Source organism: Thunnus albacares, chromosome 14 (assembly GCF_914725855.1).
Source record: "Thunnus albacares chromosome 14, fThuAlb1.1, whole genome shotgun sequence".
NCBI lineage: Eukaryota > Metazoa > Chordata > Actinopteri > Scombriformes > Scombridae > Thunnus > Thunnus albacares.
Window position 1 is genome coordinate 22,406,527 of NC_058119.1, and position 19,746 is coordinate 22,426,272.

Below are 19,746 nucleotides of genomic sequence, written 5' to 3' on the forward strand. Positions count from 1 at the left end.
GCTTGATAATTTCTTTCTGTCTTGACTGTGACTGAGACGAGCTATTTCAAAATGAGCCTAATTTCACGTATTTATTTTTGTTGATGACCCAGTTGTGACTCTGGTGGTAAAACTGAAATTCATAATTCTGAAAATTTTGTTGAGGGACTTTTAGAAAGTTGTGGTTTCTAATTATTGATTTCACTGCATGTGTGTTGACTATAACAACTTCTGCTTATGACTCAAATGCAGCTTAACAGTTTTTTGTTAAACATCACTGTCTTGAAATTCAATTGAGGGAATTTTAGAAATATCTGAAGATACTTTATAATTATTTTTACTGATTTTGACCTTTTCTTAGAACCCAGTTGTACCTACATTAGACTGGTTAAATGTTTCCTTTAGTGTTGAGATTTTTTTTTGTCTAGTAAGATATTGTACATTACATTTGTATAATACATTTGACTCTTCTATTGGGACATGTGTTGCCAACCTCAATCCCTGATCCTACTCATTCTCTTGTTTTCTGAAAATGCTAGCATGCAGGGGTTAGTTTCAGATATTAAATGTCAGATATGTTCAGTCTCCCTGATCTAAAATGAGACAATAAGTAAATATAAACATGTTTATGGTTTCAGTCAGGCAGTGCTGCGTCCTCAGAGTCCGTGGGTGGCATCCCTTTGTTGCCATCAGCAAGCTGTTTGACTAATCAGCTCACTGACTTGTTCTGTGTGTGCATGAATGTGTCTGTGTGTGTGTGTGTCTGTCTGTGTGTGTGTGTGTGTGTGTGTGTATTTATACAGCTACATTTAAGCATTTATCTGTGTGTATGTATGAACAGTAAATGCGTTTTGATGTAAGCATGTGTGTACAGTACAGATCTGAATGTATAGTTTGTGTTTGTACACGTGGTGGTTTATTTCATACTGCGTATGAGGTTCTCTGTGTGTGTGCACTTCCGCAGTTGTGTGTGTGTGCGCATGTATATATGCAGTATGTGCATGCATTTATTTGTACAGTATGTGTATATGCACATGTTTTTGTTAATGTGTTAATGTATGTTCTTTTACATGTTGTGTCTTTGTCTTGTATGTGTACAGAGCCTGTGCATGTCATTATTATTATTTTTATTATTATTATGTGTCTGAACATAATTATGTCTGTACTTGTATATGTGTTTGTGAAAGTGTATGTATTATTTCTGACTTTGGCTGTGGTTCTATGAGTGTGTGTGCGTGTGTGTGTGTGTGTGTGTGTGTGTGTACTTCTGCAGGGGTGTGTGTGCTCATACAGTATTTGTGTACATTTATTTGTACAGTGTGTGTGCACATTTATATGTAATTATCATTATTATAGAATACTAGGAAAGTCTGAGTCCACTTTCCCAAATAGGAAAGTGGTCTCAGACTTTTGGACCATACTGTATATTATTGTAGAATACTATTACTACTGTGTGTGTGAGATTTAACACCTATACTTGTGCACGTGTTAATGTGAATGTGTGTGTGCACAAGTATTGGTTACATTTATCTACAATCTGTGTGTGATTGGCTCTGTGTGTAAATATGCCAGTGTGTGATGTATATGTCTTTCCACATTTGTAGTGTCTTTGTCTATATGAAGGCTACATTGTGTGTATAGTATGTGTGCACATGTAGTAGTAATAATAATACTAATTATTATTATTATCACTATTACTTGTGTAAACATATGTCTATAGTTATGTATGTGTTTGTGATGATGCACATTTTATTTCTGACTGTGTGTGTGGTTCTTTGAGTGTGTGTACATCTGCAGTTAAATGTGTGTGTGTGTGAGTGTGTGTGCATTTATTTGTACAGTACGTTTACAGCTCTGTAGTGAAAATATTTTAGTGTGTGTGTTTACATGTGTAATTTGTCTTTGTCCGTATGTAGGCTACAGTGTGTGTGTGTGTGTGTCTTTATTATTACTATTATTATTGCACGTATGTTAGGTCTACGTGTGTGTTTTTCTGGCTGAGCATGCGGATGTACGAGTGTGTGTTCTTGTTTATCTGCAGATAATGATGGGTGCCAAATCAAAGGAAAAATCTGAATAAAGTAGAGACACATACAGTAACAAATGCAGACGTTTCCACACAGAGGGATCACTGAATGGTTTCTCTAGTGACCGTGAAAGATTTTTGACCAACATAGAAAGACGGTACTGTTCTCCACCATCTTCAAAACACTAATGAGTGAATATCTTTTTGTTCCTTCGTCTAGTGGAGTTCCAGAGACATGAAGGAGAATTAATGCCAAAGAGCACCGAAGCTGTTCTGGAGGCCCGACGTGGCCCAACAAAACACTTCATGTTGTTTTTCCTTTAATTTGTCACCCATGCACGTGTTTTATGTGTACAGTATTTGTCACAATGTGTTATGTGCTAATATGTGGCTTGTGTGAGTGTGTGCTACATATATTCATTTGCATGCACATGGACGTGCACATGCCCGTGTGAAAGAGGTTGTTCCCTCTTCTCGCTGCTCATCATCTGTCCCGGCTGACATTTACACATTCAAATCAGAGACTGTTTATGGTTGCATGAGGCACACTGACAAGATTTTCAGCTTTAAGATGATCACTTACTGGGCTTTACTGCAGCAGGTCGTGACACGGTGTGTTACTGTAACACAGCTCGGATGTGTGACGGTCAGTTGACGTCAAGTAAAAGCCCCTCGCATCTGCTAAAAGTAAACATTTCAGGAACTAAGAGATATATTTGTTTTTAGATTCACCACCAACTTTCAAAATCAAATTGTATCTCTTGTGATATTTTTATGTTTGTCAGAAAACATTTAAATATTTTTGCACATTGGTAGTGTATTTTGTTTTAATTTTAGCTTTTATCATGTTATGATGTATTTTTTCTTTTTCCTTTATCATATTTATTTTTCTGACTCACTTCTCACTGTGTCTAAAAGCTTGAATTGTGTCACTCTTTGATATGATTTAAAGTTTGCAGCACAGCTGGAGGAAGTGACTTTTTTTCTGTAATGCTTTAGAAGTCTTCAGTTGTTGCAGAAAAAACAAATATTTTTTAAAAAACTGGTATATGCATGTGTAAAGAGAAGATGAAAGAATCATGTAAGAACTTTCCTTTCAACAGTGAGCTGACTGTCTGTGCAGCACGTAAAAGCTTTGTTGCCTCATATCTTTGAGCTGCATTATATTCAGATTCAGTGAGGTTTCCAGTGAGACGAGGAGTCCTGCAGCCTGTTTCCTGTTGTCCCTGGAAATCCTTGAACTTTATAGAGGCGAAATCTGTTAATATTGAAAGCACCTCATATTTTTTTATATCACATTTTATCTCCCAATTTTTATTTATGCCACAATTCTCTCTCTGTCTCGGCATCAACACTTCACATCCTGAAGAAAACACTGCAACAGAGATTTTTGTTGATATATGAAACACTCTCTGATGTCCACCAGTTTATTGTCAATTTCACTTAACAGGCCTTTTGAAAAATGTATGAATTAACTGAAAAGTCCTTAAGCTTGACATCCTGATGTGTGTGTGTGGGACTCCTGCTGCAGTGCAAAGTTTCATGCTTAATGCACATATTACCTGTCAGCATTTCTGAGGCTTTCCTGTGTCATCTGGGTGGGTGTGCCTCTGGACACGTTCAGCCTCTTGAAACTGAAATTCAGATGACACACATGCAGATATTTATCACGCTTTCTTTGTCAAGATTTCACCTCCTGTTTACAATATTACGGCCAGAAGGTCTTTGTTTCCACTCTTGCAGTTTCTGGTTATCAGTCAGGGACGTGGGCATTGTTCGTGACATTAATTTCAGCAGCATGTTGTTCTGCTTGTCAGAGGACGAGGTTTCACATGGGGGATACTGAAGCATTGAAGCATTGTCTTGAACACGTAACACACTGCCATAGTTTGATTCATGGTTTTGTTTTGCTTTGGTTCAGTCTGTTGCAGCAGCACAATATCTGCGTATCAGAAAATTATTTGTGAACTATTTTGGACATGCTCACTTTTTTTTTTTTTTGTACAGTGGGTGTGTATTTGTTTAAGTAAAACATGTTAAAGCCTCACCATATCCTGCCTGATATACTAACTGTTGTTCGGTAAAAACCACACACACAAACACATGCATACAGTGAGTAATATTTTGCTGTTTTTTTTTTCTTTTTGAGGTTGTTGAAATTGATCAAAATAAAACCAATCATGACTTAAATGATCAAGTTCTCTCTGCAGTCAGAGTGGTTTTGAGTTATTAAAGTTCAAAGTTTTGACATCCTGGTTAGCAAAACTGATATATACAGTACAGTTCTCTTTTATTTCCCCAAATAACAGACACCTTTAATGTACTCTAAATATAAAATATCAAAATCCTGTCACATGTTTAAATGGGGTTTTCGTGATCAGGTGATTTCAGATTGAACCTCCTAATTCTGAGAACTCACTGTGTGTTTGGGATTTTTTTCTGTCTGCTGAGGCTTCACAGAAAGTGATCATTGTGTTAAAAAAAAAAAAAGTAGACAGATTAGTCTGATTTTGTTCCACTACACAAAATCACTGTATGAACTACTGAAGAGATTTATAATTTATGATATTTGGACACAGACAACAATTTACCTGCATGTTTTGAATTTAGACATGACTATATTTGGCTTTCACTGACAGATTTGAACTGATAATACACTTAATGAAGTTTTACCAACAGCAAAATTCAAGACAATTAGAAAGAAAGAAAAAGTTTCTCCATTCATTTCCTCTCCTTGCTCTGCTTTGTTTTCTTGTTTTTGCTGCTGTCTCTGTCTGTTGCTCTTCTTTGCATAGCCTTTCCTGTGTTTTTCTGCTCCCAAATTTACTTTTTTTTTTAACTTCTTTTTTGAAAAACTGAGGTCTCTTTCATTCCCTCTCTGAATGTTTCACTGTCATCACTGTTTCTGCTGCAGGACTCAAGTTACAACATTAAATAGACACAAACCCAGTTAGCAGCAGGTAGAATTAGCATCAGCAGCTGGCAGCCTGAATCTATCTCATATTTTGGCTTTCATTCCTGTCATGTTTTAAGCAGTCTGAGTAACTTAAGTCACTAATAATAACACACAGACTGTCTAAAAATAATGGACGTAACCACAGTGACGTCACCGACTGGTTTGTGGACTCCTGTTTTGAAGCCTCGAGTTTGGCATTTTGACTGTCACCATCTTGATTTTTTTTTTGGAGCCAGAAGTGATGAGAAGTGACCATATTTGGATGAGAGCATGGAGCTGGGGGAAGGAGATCTCCATGGTCCAACTACAGCGCCTCAAGAACCGCCATGGTAGTGACTCGTCAATCACAACTTAGCCACGCCCTAAAGCGTACCCTGCTTTTTCCGTCTGTTTTACTCTAAATGGGACCATAATTTACAAAATGAACATCACGCTGTATTGAAGAAGACTTGAAACTTGCAATTGAGAACGTAAACTCATTGGGAAAGTGTTTACTGAGGTAATAAATCAAGTTAGAAGTAGGGTCATTTTCCCATAGGCTTCTATACAAACGGACTTCTTTTTGGAGCCAATGAGTCGCCCCCTGCTGGCCATTAAAGAGAATGCAGGTTTAAGGCACTTCCGCATTGGCTTCACTTTTCAGACCCGAAGCTACCCGCTTGTAATAACAGCAATTATTGCTAACAACTCTGCTAACTGTGTAATTAAACTTAGCAAGCTTGCTGACTAGCATGGTAGATAAAGGTACAAATCTGCTTCTCACTGAGTTCAAACAAGGTTAAAAAACTGACTTGAGCAACAATGCCTTGTCCCACGGCATGAAAGCATTCAACCATTTTCTAAATTCGGCCAACACACGATGAAACAATTAAACTCAAAGCCCACACTGATAATAACACAGTTGACTTTTTGGACACTGCTGTATTCTTTTCACCTCTACCAGATGGCACAAAAATTCTGTTAACCAAAGTATTTTTCAAACCTACAAACACACATTGCCTCCTCCATAAACACAGTTTCCATCCCAAACACACTTTTAAAGGTATAGTTAAATCACAACTCATCTGATTTCATAGAATCTGTTCACTGGACATTCATTTTCAAGAAGCCACACATTTGATTTCAATCACTCAGATCCTGGGGATACTCAAAGATCCTCCATTATATCAAGACCAACACTTTGCACAAAATCTATAACAGAGCACCTGCCATGAGGCCGGACCCCAGAGACATCCTGTAATTCATCACCACATACAATCAGGACTCCGGGACTCTAAATACATCCATCAAACTTAACTTCTGCAAGCACAGCACTCTCATCCACCATTGCAAAACTTAACAATAGTATCAGCATACAGGAAAAACAATAACCTTAAGGACATTTTAGTCATATCCAATATTTTGTGCCATCTGGTAGAGGTGAAAAGAATAGCCTAAAGTAGTGTCCAGAAAATCAACTGTGTTATTATCAGTGTGGGCTTTGAGTTTAATTGTTTCATTGTGTGTAATGGCCAAATTGAGAAAATGGGTGAATGCTTCCATGCCGTGGGTGAGTTTGGGGAAGAGAGTTTGCTCCCAGTGGGCCATGTAGATGTTGACATAGGCTGAAGCAAACATCTTCCCCATGGCTGTTCCGTGAATCTGTAAATAGTGCTGTGAATTGAACATGAAGTCATTACGGGTGAGACTGATTTCCAGTAGTGTGAGGAGTTCTTGGTCTGGTCGCTGGGGGTCCGGGTGTCTGGTAAAACACTGTTTTACTGCCTATGGGCCGAAATTGGTGTTGATGTTAGTATATAGTCTTTTTATATCTGCAGTGAAAACAAATGAGTGGTCAGGGCATGTTTTGTGTTTGATTTTGTCTGTGAAGTCATATGTGTCTTTTAAATAGCTTGAGAGTGTTTGTGATAGTGGATTGATAAAGTGATGTATTGTGTTGAGTTATATGATTCACTGTTGTAGGTTGAAACAATACCCTGGGTGATCTCATAGGGAACAACCTACGCATTGGAATCTCTGTGGATTTCTGATAAAAAGGTAGAAAATACGGTTTCTAGGTGGTCTGTTGTTTTTGATTAAGAAAGTGTTTTTCTTGGAGTGCATCCAAGATTTAGATGATCAAGCTCTGGGTTTCCAACTGTAGGGAGTATGACAGAAGTATGTAATGTTTTCTATTGTTTAATTGTCTATGTACTTCCAGTAGTTGTTTATCCTGTATGATTATGCTTTATCCTTTGACTGCTGGTTAGATAATAATATCAATATTTTTTTGAGTTGGGTGAGATCCAATTGGTGATGATCTGTTAAAATGTCCTGTGTAATAGGTTGTGGTCTGAGTGAAATGACTGATTGTTGACTATGTTTAGTTAATGTCTATATGGGTGGTACAGTGGTGTGAAGAGCTGGTTCCGAGATTTTTCCAAGAATGGTAAATAATCAGAGTTTTGGGAATATTCAAATTGATCTAATAATTTGTAATGTCAAGATTAAGTTAAAGGCATGGACGTCCCCCATGAGTTCCCCCAGTCTGACCTCTGTGCTTTGGGCATGAAGGTCAAGCCTCCACTCAGTAGCTCCTCCTGTGGGTCTGAAAGGGGAAAAAAGTTTTGGATAAATTCATGATATTGTTGTGGATAATGTGTGAGGTGTTAGTACAGGTCACCGGGGTTATAAGTTTAACTGGTCTTGCCAGTCCGAGAGAATGTTTATTGTTGTTTCCATAGTCCAATGGACCAGGTTGTGCGGTTCCACCTTGAACCTGAGAGGGGAGATTTCAGTTAAAAATTTGATGTTATTGCAAATGAAGGTGTTGAGTTGTCTGAGGGTCTGCTGGGAAAAAATTGGAAGGCAGTCAGAAAATCTGATGGCAGGGGTGTAGACTGGCATTAGGGAAGGCCTCAGCAGCTGCCCTCCACAGTTCCTGCGATTGTTTTCTGGCTGTTTGCTGAAACTGTTGAATCTCTCTTGTTAATGCCCAAGTATAGAATGACTTTCTGGTAACTGGAATTGGGTGACAGCTTCTGCAGGACTCTAGCAATACAAAGAAAATTGGCACCTGGAAAACTATCTATCTGTATGTCTGGGTTTTGGTAGTGGGAGACGTGGGCCAAAATGGAGTCACTATTAAAAACAATTTTGTTGATGGTGGTCTCCCATTCTTGAATCTTCCTGCTGGATCTTGGGTGTTTTGTGGGGATTGGGAAAGTATTGCAAAAACATGTGCCATGTCTGGTTTGGGTGGCTATGGAGGATATGAAAGGAGAGGGTTGTTTACAGGAATTGATTCCTTTCTGTGCCCACTCATGATCACCTCTCTTCCTGTAAATGTGTTGGCCTCCGCTGTGGCATCTGGGGTGGTAGGCAGGATATCATTAATATCTGTGGTGACACTAACATTACTGTTTTGTTTTGTTTTTTAAATGATCCATGGTGTTTTACGGTTATGTCTCACTAATCAGAAGAATGGAGGAGATGTGGATGTCTGCAGAAATACATTTAGTGGTGGTCCTGTTGAAGCTGTTATGGATTGTTAGGTTTTGCGGGGACTGTGAAGATAGGTGGAAGGTCCTGTGGAGAGCAAGCTGCGGCCCCCCAGTCGCCACTTCCCCTGGAGGGTCGTGCCTGTGGGGATGGTGAAGTAGACGTGGTTAAAGAACATGCAGCCTCTGCTTGACCTAAATCACATTTGTGAAATAGTTGTTGTTTTACAATGTCCAGAGTATTGTTTTTAAGTTTTCAGCTCCTTTAACCACAGTCATAGAGCAGTGAGGTCACATGGTAAAGAGGTGGAACTTGATTGGTCCTCCTATCTACATTCAGAGCACTGATTGGTGCTTTGCAGATGGAAACTTTTAGCACCCAGTTCGAGGTTTTTGATTTTTAAAGTAGACCCTTTTCTTTTCTCAAAATTTAAGGCAAATAATGCCCTAAAATTGTGGAGTATCATCTTCTTAAACTTTTTTTTTTTTTGTGCAGTGTTACTTACAAAGGTGTAAATAACTACTTTCATTTTGTTTCTGTGAATAGGTGTCTTGGTATAAATTAGAGTCATATACTCATATTTTCACTGAATTAATTATGTGTAGTTAAACATTTATTATACAGCACAGAATCTGTCCAATACGTTAGAAACTGGAAAATAATATAAATTGGATGGTTTGTGGTTTTTGCAGTGAAGAGTTAATTTTCATTTTTTAAATTATATTGAAATGAATCTAGTTTCAATGATATGCTCTCTGTGTTATCATGTTTCCATTTTAGTGTTCATGAATACAAGACTGTAGTCCACATTCTGCTGCTGTTACTTCAGATCATCACGCAGCCTACTTTATCTACAGCCTCATAAACACATGTTGTCACTTTATTGGGTGACAACATGTGACAACATACTGTTAACCTATTATGCTCTGACTTTTCTTTATCAACATTGAGTTATCAGTGTATTTAGGATGTTTAAATATGACATACTTGTGAAGTGTTATACTAAAAATCTTGTCAAATACAGATCACACCAGACTAGCACTACTACCAACAATTGTTATGTTTTATCACAACCTGTACCATTATTTAACACATTCATGCTATCAGTATTTACAACATCTTTCAGAGTTACACAAGCTGACGCACGTAACAGAGGGTGTGTGTGATTACAGTTGATATGGTACATCTAGTCAGTAAGTTTTGGATTGTTGACATACTAAAGATTTGGTTGTAATGTGCTAACATGTGCTAATACACCATGTTTGTAATGCAGGTGTGGATTAATACATTGATCCAAATGAAAGGAGTGTTAATATTCTGTTAAAAAAATAAAATAAAAAAAAATACATACAGTGTGTTTTCTTTTTTTCTAGACAGGAAAACAACATCCACTTTATGTGACAGTGCAGTTTTGATGCTGAGCTGATTATCTGATGACAAACAGATATTGCTCACTTCTCACATATGAAACAAGGTAGCATCACTGCTTTCTGTAGCTCTACACCCGACCCTGATTTAACTGCTGAAACTGTTGTAGTCCTCCGAGATGCGGAGCCAGGATTATGAAATTATTCTGTGCATTTAGTCGGATTGAATATCCATCTAATTAAGGGCTGCAGCTAACAATTATTTTCAATTAACTTTTTCTTTTTTATTATTTTTTTTGACTTATTGGACAGATGGCAGTGGCTGGACATGCGCATTTACCATTAGGCTACCAGGATGCTCTCTGTTTTCAATATATTTTCACTTAATCTGGCCATTATTTGCTCGATTAATTGTTAAAGGTTACAACATGCAATATGTTGTTGTGTCCAACGGACACCTGAAGATATTACATCAAGACATCAAACACACAAGTCATGACATTTGAAAACCTGAAACCAGAGAATGTTTGGTAAATAAATAAGTTAAATGATTAATCCATTATCAAAATAGATGCCGGCTAATCAGTCAATTAATTAATCATTGCAGCTCTGATTTAATTCATTTTTGACACAGGTGGGAACAGATATCCTAAACCAGTGTCTCACTCAAACTACACAATGCCACATTTTGCAGTAAATAGACATATCACAGTGTTCAATGTGCTGTGCTCTGCCACATGTTAATACACAAATAGTGCATTACATAAACAGTGTTGACAGTGTGTTGAAAAGGACTCTCTGCCCCTGAGGTATTTAATTTCAATCTGCATTTGACTTTTATCTGTCAGGACATCTTCCAAGGACAGCAGCTGTTTTTTTTTTTTTTTTATGGCTGAATAAGGGTGCAAATACACTGCATGTAAAATGTGTCTCCTTTAGCAATACCATTTACTAAAGTTATATCTAGCACTTTATTAAAAAGTCAGAGACATTAACATGTTATTATCTGGATGATTTTCTCAACATTTTTCATTCAAGTATTATTTGTTATGTCTCATAAACTTGGCTACAATTCAGCTAAGTGATATAAATAAACACAAGTGTTTTAGTACAAACTTGCACACTGTTGACACCATTGAACAGCTACAGTATGTTTTCAGTCCAGCGACCTTCATCAGGCATTTCACATAACAAGTGACAACAAATCCATATGTATACAGTATATTAGGACTTGTTGTTACTTGTGTAAAATGCCGTATGAAGGTCGATGGATTAAAACACATCTATTCAATACATTCGCCCTTTTTAACAGTGTGCAGGTGTGCAGGATTTTTGGTAGTTTGACTCATCACTTAGTCCACCGTGCACCTGCCTGTATACAGGTGTGCAAAGATAATGTTTCTTGTATGAACGAGTACAAAATCTTACTGCCTGTCATCATCTGCGAGGCTAATATTTGTTCTGTTAAGTTTAACTGCAGATGGAGAAGAATAAATTGTTTGCAAACAAGTTATTTTTCTTTGTTTACTGATTAAAGGGGAACTCCGCCAAATTAAAAACATCAAGGTCACAAGGAGTACTACAAAGTTGTTTGTCTTCTGCGGTTCTGGAGGAGCTGCGTCAATTCTGAGAAAATAGACCTTTCCTTTGTCTTATTTATAAGTTTAACAAACAAGATGCCTTTGAGTTGCATTATGGATCCAATTTTTTCAAAAATGTGACACATACTAGGGACTAAAAGTTAACATATCTTGGCCTTTGTTGACACTTTTTTGACTATTCTATGTTTGTTCTTTTTCTTACAAGTCCCTCAGTCTTATGGAAGTGAAAAACTTAATTTCAGGGGGCACCTTTAAGTTACAGAACGTGGATGTATTACCATGTAGGAGATATTGAAAACTAGTGGCACACAAAATAATTGGTGGCTCAGAACTTAAATTTAGCTTGGAGAGCATGAGTGGGAACAGAGGGGATAAATGTTTTGTCTGTGAGCTCATTTTTCTGATTTTAGTTGATGTCACTGTGTGTGAGAGCAGAAGTCCAAAGTTTAGTGAGGATAATAACGTAGGCAGCACATGTACGTGCAGGGAGTTGAGGTATAAACAAAGGCCCTGGAACACATAAATAAAAGGCATTGCTTTGACTTGTACATGATTTTTGTTGCAAGGATGTTGAATGTAACGGATTCCAAGGAATCTTAGACACATATTTGGCTCAGTCATTTGCTTGTTGTTGTTCCAGGAACCACTCTGCTATTGTCAGTGACCTGCATAGGAACCTCAGTTCGATGTAAATATGCTACAGTAGGTGCTACATTAGGGCATGTACTGAGAATTGAAACGTATTGATTCTGGATTTTCCCTGTGCTCTGCCGCCTCAGTGACTCACTGATATTAAACCTCTCACTTCCTTTTTGAAGCCACTTTGTTTACCAGCCAACACAATATTTTTTTACTGGAGGCCTCTCTGCTCACTCGCAACCTCAGTTTTCTGTTGAAAAGGATGTGTCCTCTTAAGCACGTGTCTGGTGAGGAACAACACACAGCTGTGTTACTTATCAGTAAAACATTATTTTGTGTTGATACAGAATGCATGTTGTAGGTGTTAGGTGATATCATTAAACTAGGTCAGGCCAGAAATAGGTGTGTTTGCTGATATCCACGGTCAATGTTTGTCATTTTACACTCATACAAATTAGCCATGTCTGTAATTTGTTACTGTATCACGTACTGTACTTAAGTACAGTTTCATGATACTTGTATTTTACTTGAGTATTTCCATTTTATGCTACTTGATACTTTGACTTCACTACATTTCAAAGAAAAATATTATACTCTTTACGCCATCATTGACATCTTTAGTTACTTTTTAGATCAAATTTAGCTGATAATGATACACTAATAAATTTCAATTCATTGTTAGAGATTAAACCAATGTTTCCAACGTTTTAGTCTTGTGAACTCTTGTCAGTGTGTAGTTGTGTCATGTTTCAGATGTCTGAGTTCCATCAAAGAGACATTTCCCCAGTAATTGGTTAAATGATGCAATATTTCACCAAAAATCAAAGATTAGAAAAAAAGTCCAAAACTGAAAACAGATTTGTGTATCAGAACTTTCCTCTCTCATTAATCATCTCATGACCCCTCAGATTTATCTGGTGACGCTTTGGAGGGTCATGACCCCTAGATTGGGAACCACTGAACTAAACAAGCTACTTGTACATGAAGTAGTTCAAACTAGCTCCACCTCCAGCAGCTACAACAGTAACATGCTGCTTACACACTGATGCTTCAGTAATAATTATCTAATAATGTCATATCATGTATCAGTCACTGGGACATTTTACTGCAGATTGAGTACTTTTACTTGAAATACTTTAAGTAAATTTAGATAATAATAATGCTATACTTTATTTAAGTAGGATTTTAAATGCAGAACTTCTACTTGTAATGGAGTACGTACCAATTGCGGTGTTGCTACTTTTAAGTAAACAAGCAAAATCCAGTAAAAATATTGTACTTTAATTTGGTTAGTTCACCTGATAATACAAATACACCATTTCCTTTTCTGCTTCCTCTAACTTGTGATTTCTTTCTTCATGCTTTGATGTTATGACATGTGCACGCAGTAGTAGAATAAACATCACAAGGGTTACTGTGCATAAAAGGGATGGATAAAATACAGTAACAGGAGCACCTGCATATTTGTATGGAAAACATCTACCTAGTGTAACATCCAGTTTATCGACATCATGGTTCATGTATCAGTGAACTGACAGCTAGAATTACAATAGGTGGCACATGGAACCAGAGAACTGCACTGAGTTATTGTAAAGCAGATTCCTTGCTCCTTATGACATAGTGAGTGTTCAGGTACGTGCCAAAACAGGTTTTTAGAAGGCAGTGAAATTAGTCATATTCCAACATTTGTGTGTGTGAAAGGACTTTTGTGCACTTGCAGCCCTGCAGATTCTAATCACAGGGGAGCCTCAGATGGTTCCCTGATGAACACCACCAAATCGAGCTCAATAAATCAGATATTGTTAGAGAGAAATCATACCATACCATAGTATGTATATAAAGATGGATGTAGTGAGGTGTGAGGTCACCCAGTGGTTTGCATTGGTCTGTTTGAAGCCCTGTTTGAAGCCTGTTTGAAGTTGCTCTTATCATTGGCACCATCTTTTCCGTTTGGAGCCTGGATCTTCCAAATAATGAGTGCGGGGTGTTGCCTTTCACGGTCTGGAAACACTTCCTGCTACCTTGGACCCAATGCTAGCATAAGTGGAACACCGAGCAGTGCACAATTGAGCTAACATTAGCTACTTTAGCTAAACTGTGCAAACAGTGTAGGTATCATAATCAAGTAACATTAAACTTTTCAAAGTGACCACCAGCACACTTTTTATTACTAAACACCCAAATTTAGTGATTGAGAGACTCGACAAAAATGATTGACTTACTATTTCTAGAGAGAAGTTGAGACTTTTTGAATGGGAGTCAGTTGGAGCCAGGGATTTTTTAGAGGCAGTATCGATGGTATTTTACTTCCGCATTGGCTTCAGCCTCAAGCCGTGGTAGTTGCTGCTTGTGTTGATGTTAGAATGAACCCACATGAACTGGTTATTTCTTGAGAGTTTCAGTTACATTTATGATCAAGTGTCAGGATAATGGATTTGGGATGCAATAATTTACTGGTTAGTCATCTCGCAGTGCGGTGGGTCCCATCAAAACCAAAAATCTGTGACAGGGGAAGCCCACCTGATAAAGGCTCAAACTTTTATTTTAGATTTCAATATATTGTGTATTTGTTCCTGTTATTGGGTGCAACCGCTGTTACTTTTGAAATTTGGGCCTATGAAAGCATCACATAAATGTGTTTGGGCTTATACATGCCGTTTTAGCACTTGTTAGTAGCATTGTGTTTAAGTGTGTTTGTAAAGACTTTAACTTAACTTAAATTGCTAATAGTGACAGTTGCATTGGCTTCATACAAGAAATGCAGTTCAAACATCTCCCTCAACGGTGATGTTAGATGAGGATCAGGGAGAAATTGATAAATTAGACCTTAACCCCAGTCTTTAGAAATGTAAACAAAATATTTGCCAACTGATATCCCAACACACAGTGCGATACTGCTCCATGACCTCTGAGCTAATGATTGAACACAGTTTAAATGATCGTCAGGGTTTTCTAGTTGCCCCAAATCACATTTGATTGGATAATTTTTTTGTATTCGTGTCCAGGTTCAAGATAAGTCATCAAAGGGAAAAGAGAGAGGAATGTTGATTATAAAAATACTCACATTACTTATAAAGAGAGATAAATGAAAAATTAACACTGAGACACAGGATTATTTCAGTGGTTCATAATAAAAAGGCACAAGAGAAGTTTTAACAGACTGGGCATGGTTTACTGTATGGCTTGAATAATAAACATATACTGTATATTGAGGGCTTCTCCTTGATCTACTGTGGCTCAGATTCAGTTAGAGCCAGAGGCAGAAAAATGGAGAAAAATACATTTAAATGAATCAAATTCCTACTTTTGTGGATTTGGATTTTACATTACAGCATTTACAGAACTTGATTCTGAACCTGTTTTCTGTTTTAGAAGCATTTGTCAGTTTTAAGATATGAACTGACAGGTCGGACGCTGTAATTAGATGCTGCAGCCACTGCTTACTGTAGTTCTCTGAACAATACTGCAGTTGTTTTTCTTTGATCATCGTCATGAGTCAGTTGACTAACCCTGCACACTGAAAGAACACACCTTTTATATGTGAGCTATGATTTAGTGTCGCATTTCACTCTTTAATGTGACCCATGTTGCACTGACTATTAAAAGACCAAATGTCTGCCCCTTTAAATTCTTCACAGGGTAAATTTAGGATAAGATGTTAATTAGGCTGAATGTTAATTGAAGATAAAGTTTGAAATAATGGTTCAGATTCAGTCCTCATAAGAATGGCTGTGATGTACAGTGTGTGCTGATGCAGACAGTGACCCCCCCTGGCAAAATTGTTGTTTCATCACCTGACTGTCTGTCCACAAAAGCGTGGGAAGAAGAAACACACACACAGAGTGAGAGTAAGCATGAGACGGGGAAAGAAAAGAAGAAGAAAACTGGAAATTCAAGCCTGTTTGTTTTTCCAGGAACAAAAGATACAAAATGTACAGTAAATTTGACAGAGAGGGAGACAGTGAGAGGTGAAAATAGCGTTGTATATATCCATATTGAATATCTCCTGTATATTTTGTTGATGTAGAAACATGTAAGAACAAGGCAGGTGGATTTTACAGCTGCAAGCACAAATAAAAATGAATAAATAATAAAAATAAAGTGGTGAATGTAAAATGTAAATTAGCGATTGTAAATTAGAAGACTGAAGTTTTATTTAGGGAAACAGTTTTCTGCAGAGTGCAAAGAGACATAATGATGCAACAGTGATATTTTTATTTTTATTATGAGTCCCTGAGGGAAAACGGCATCAAAATTCAAAGGAAAAGTGGGAAAAGATACAAATAAAAGGATAATAAATAACACTGAAATTAATTTTTAATAAATATATCCTTTTCTAAAAAAATGAAAGATTAGATGGGACAGATGAAAAGCTGACCACCCACCCCTCTCTCACTATCACACACACACACACACACACACACACACGCAGAAACAGGCTTTAGGTTTAGTCAAAATGCTGCCCACACAAAAGCCTCTTTGCATCTATCTGCTGTGTGTGGGATGGCTTTTCAGACATTGTCTCATGCGTCAAACAATTTTTTAATTGTTAACACATGAACAGAGTGAGCTTTGCTGTGAGACACACATAAACCAGGGTCCCATGGTCTTGAAACATGTAGAAAAGTTAGTGAAAACTTTTCTGCTTTTCTAAAAGTGCTGTGGAAATTATTAAAATATACATCATACATTTGCATGACATTTTACCTCCATCAAGGGTGTGTTTGTTTTCAGGGCATGTTTAAAGTTTGATACCTCGAAAACCTGTTTACAGTCTTCCAAAAAACGTTTGCCTGAAGTCAAGTAGTGCAGATCAAAATCTATTTGTTTTTCCAGAGAAGATGTTTTGCTATTTCGTCATGAATTACAGCACTTACTTGGATAGAAAAAAAAAAACAAAACAATTTTTAATGTGATGATTTTGATCCAGATTTTAAAATTCACAATGTTTTCTGTTATTAATATTTCTGTTATTAAAGAAATGTAAAGCTTTAGCTGAAGGGTGTGAGAACTTAACACCTCATAATCTTAATATATTGTTGTTATATAGTATATTTTGCAAACATGTATGTTTCATTTGATTATGAAACAAGGTGTAGTCATCCAGCATCTTTCAGTGGTTAACATGAGATGATTGATTCCAGTGATGAGGGCATTCTGGTATCTCAGATTGATGAAGAAAATGCTGTACAGAAGTGGAAGCAGTTCACTTTTCTGTGAAAAATGAACAAATAACTGATGCGTGCACAAATTAAGAATGCGGTTCTGTTTTGCACGGAAACAGGTTTTTCTCAATAAGAATGTGCTGTGAGTGTATGCGTGCGTGTGTGCGTACCACACCACAAACTTTGCACCATTCACACAGAGACGCGTGTGAGTCAATGTGATATGTTATTGCACCAAAGAAAATGATAACATCAATGAGAGAATTAGGGCACCATTTTATTTGAAGCCTTAGCCTCGTCAGTACATCACTTCTCAGCAGAAATCCATTCAATAACATTTAAAAAAAAATGTGTGAACTTCCCTTTTTCTACTAACTCTGCTACTTTACTACAGCCCATACATTTTTTCATAACTAATAGACTTGTATGATTCATGGTGTGTAATGGATAGACGTTACGGCACAGTGCATGCCTCAGACATTACCGATGCCAAACAAAGGACAGAACAAGCCTGTTTATGTCCAATCAAGATTGAACAGATGTGTAATTTACAGATAATTATAGTTTTAGGTATTACAGTAAGCTTGTTCACCTGTGCACAGAGAGGTGTAACACTACAAATACTGTATAACACAAAGCTTTATGAATTGGTTTCAAAAACTGTTTATGCAATTTTGTCTTGTGCATACATGTTTTTAGATGCTCCAGAGTTTGTACTGTCGCTATTCAGCACTGATGCTTTTTCATTCAGCTCAGGGACTGATTTACCCCTACAATACCAAGCGAATGCAAGAAACTGCATCCGACTAGATGTTAGGATAGTAAAAACTAGAAGATGTCTTTCCAGTGCAGTGTCCTCTGGGTGATGCTTGTACTTGTAAAGCGACACTTGATTTTTTTTTGAAAAAATGTTTTTAGGAACATTCTTGGCTAAAAGACATGTTTAAACTGATTTCTTTTTTTCTTCTTTTGCAGGGCTAAAGCACAGCGCTATCAGGATGATTTCCACCACATTCATCCATCCTGACAACCGGAGGGAAACCACCTGAGAAAAGCTCAAATGGTAGGAGTTAAGAAATTTGTACACTACTGTTCTGGCAGTCGGATCAGCACCTTGTTAATAATATCAAACATGTTAGTCCTTGTTTCTCCAGATGGTTTAGGGAACTGGACTCAGGGATACAACTTGAGAGGCTTCGAAGCAACATACATGGTTTTCATGAAAACTTTGAGAGTACCAATTATTAGACACTTTAACTCTCCCGCTTGTTTGTGAAGTCCCTGCTGCGTGATATCTAGTTTTGCAATTCTTCACCATATGCTCTCTCTTTAACGATAGGCTGAAACATTCATGTATTTATCTTTCTATCTGGCTTTTTTTTTTTTCTTTTTGTGGTCGTTTCTTCCTTGATTTTTGTTCTGTTTTTTTTAATATGGGGTGTGTATGTTTGTAAGTCTGTAGATGTTGTTTGTTGTGTGATGAAAATTAAATGTAGTGGTAATAATAATGATATTGTCAAACATGTTTATCTTACATAATCCCTAATGATTCCTGCTGTGTGCAGTCGAGATCTTACAAATCAATATTAATATCAAAAACACAAGGAGCCTCTGACCTATGGCCCAGTACATGTTTACTACTCAACCCAACATTACCTTACGCGACCTTCTTCAGCTCTCAGTAAAGAGAGTACAACCCACGCTGATGTCATTACTCAGCTTTGCTCAGTTTCAGTTCAAATATTACAGCTCAGTATAATCTCACTCTTGTCAAGTGTTTGACATTTGAAGTGTATTGTAAAAAATAACTCAGGAAAATAAAAAAAATGCTCCTACAGTTCATAGAGTTCAGTTTAAGACTTTTTTTAAGATACGTTTTTAATTCCACATAGACAGCTATTTAATACCTGTTTTACAGTCGTGCTGTCCAGAGTATGAAAGTATGATGGAAGACTAGCAGACCTTGAATTATTTATAATTATATCACATTTTTTTCAGTACTCCCCAGTAGTATACAACAATAATTTCTAATGATAGAGTTAAATTAATTTAACCTGGACCCAGAAAATGGATGGATGAAAACCAATTGAAAAATGATTTGAATTTATTAATTCAAGTTTTTGCTAAAATGTACACTTTTTTATTGTAAGTTGAGCTACTGCAGCTAGCAGTGGTGACAGTGTTTGTTACCGGTCTGCTGTTGCTGACTGAAACCTCACAAAAAAGGATTAAAGAGCTTCCTGCAGCATAACCCACTGTCAAAATAATCCTACTCTCAGTTTACAAGTGTGTGACTTCTCCTGACAGTTATCTCTTTAAAAAGTGATAACTAATATTAAGGTCTATGGCAGGCAAGAGAAAATGTTTAAGACTTTTTAATACCTTCTTTTTTTTTTTTTTTAGAAAACTGAATCCAATGCATTTTAAACCTTTACAAGACCTGCAGATACTCTGTATTTCTTTAGTGGGTGTCTGTAAACATCCTTTCTCAGTGAAACCCTGCACACACACCAGTATGACCACAGTTGTAACT

The 19,746-nt window shown here is 37.1% G+C and overlaps 1 long non-coding RNA gene across 4 annotated transcripts in view; it reads left to right on the forward strand.

Moving 5' to 3' along the window:
• The window catches only part of LOC122996905, a 94,247-nt gene that overhangs the window by 56,794 nt on the left and 17,707 nt on the right, over positions 1-19,746 (forward strand). For all 4 annotated transcript variants that reach the window (XR_006407110.1, XR_006407108.1, XR_006407107.1 and 1 more), the window contains one exon: positions 18,189-18,276. This is a non-coding gene — a long non-coding RNA (uncharacterized LOC122996905). The remainder of the gene's footprint in view (positions 1-18,188; positions 18,277-19,746) is intronic.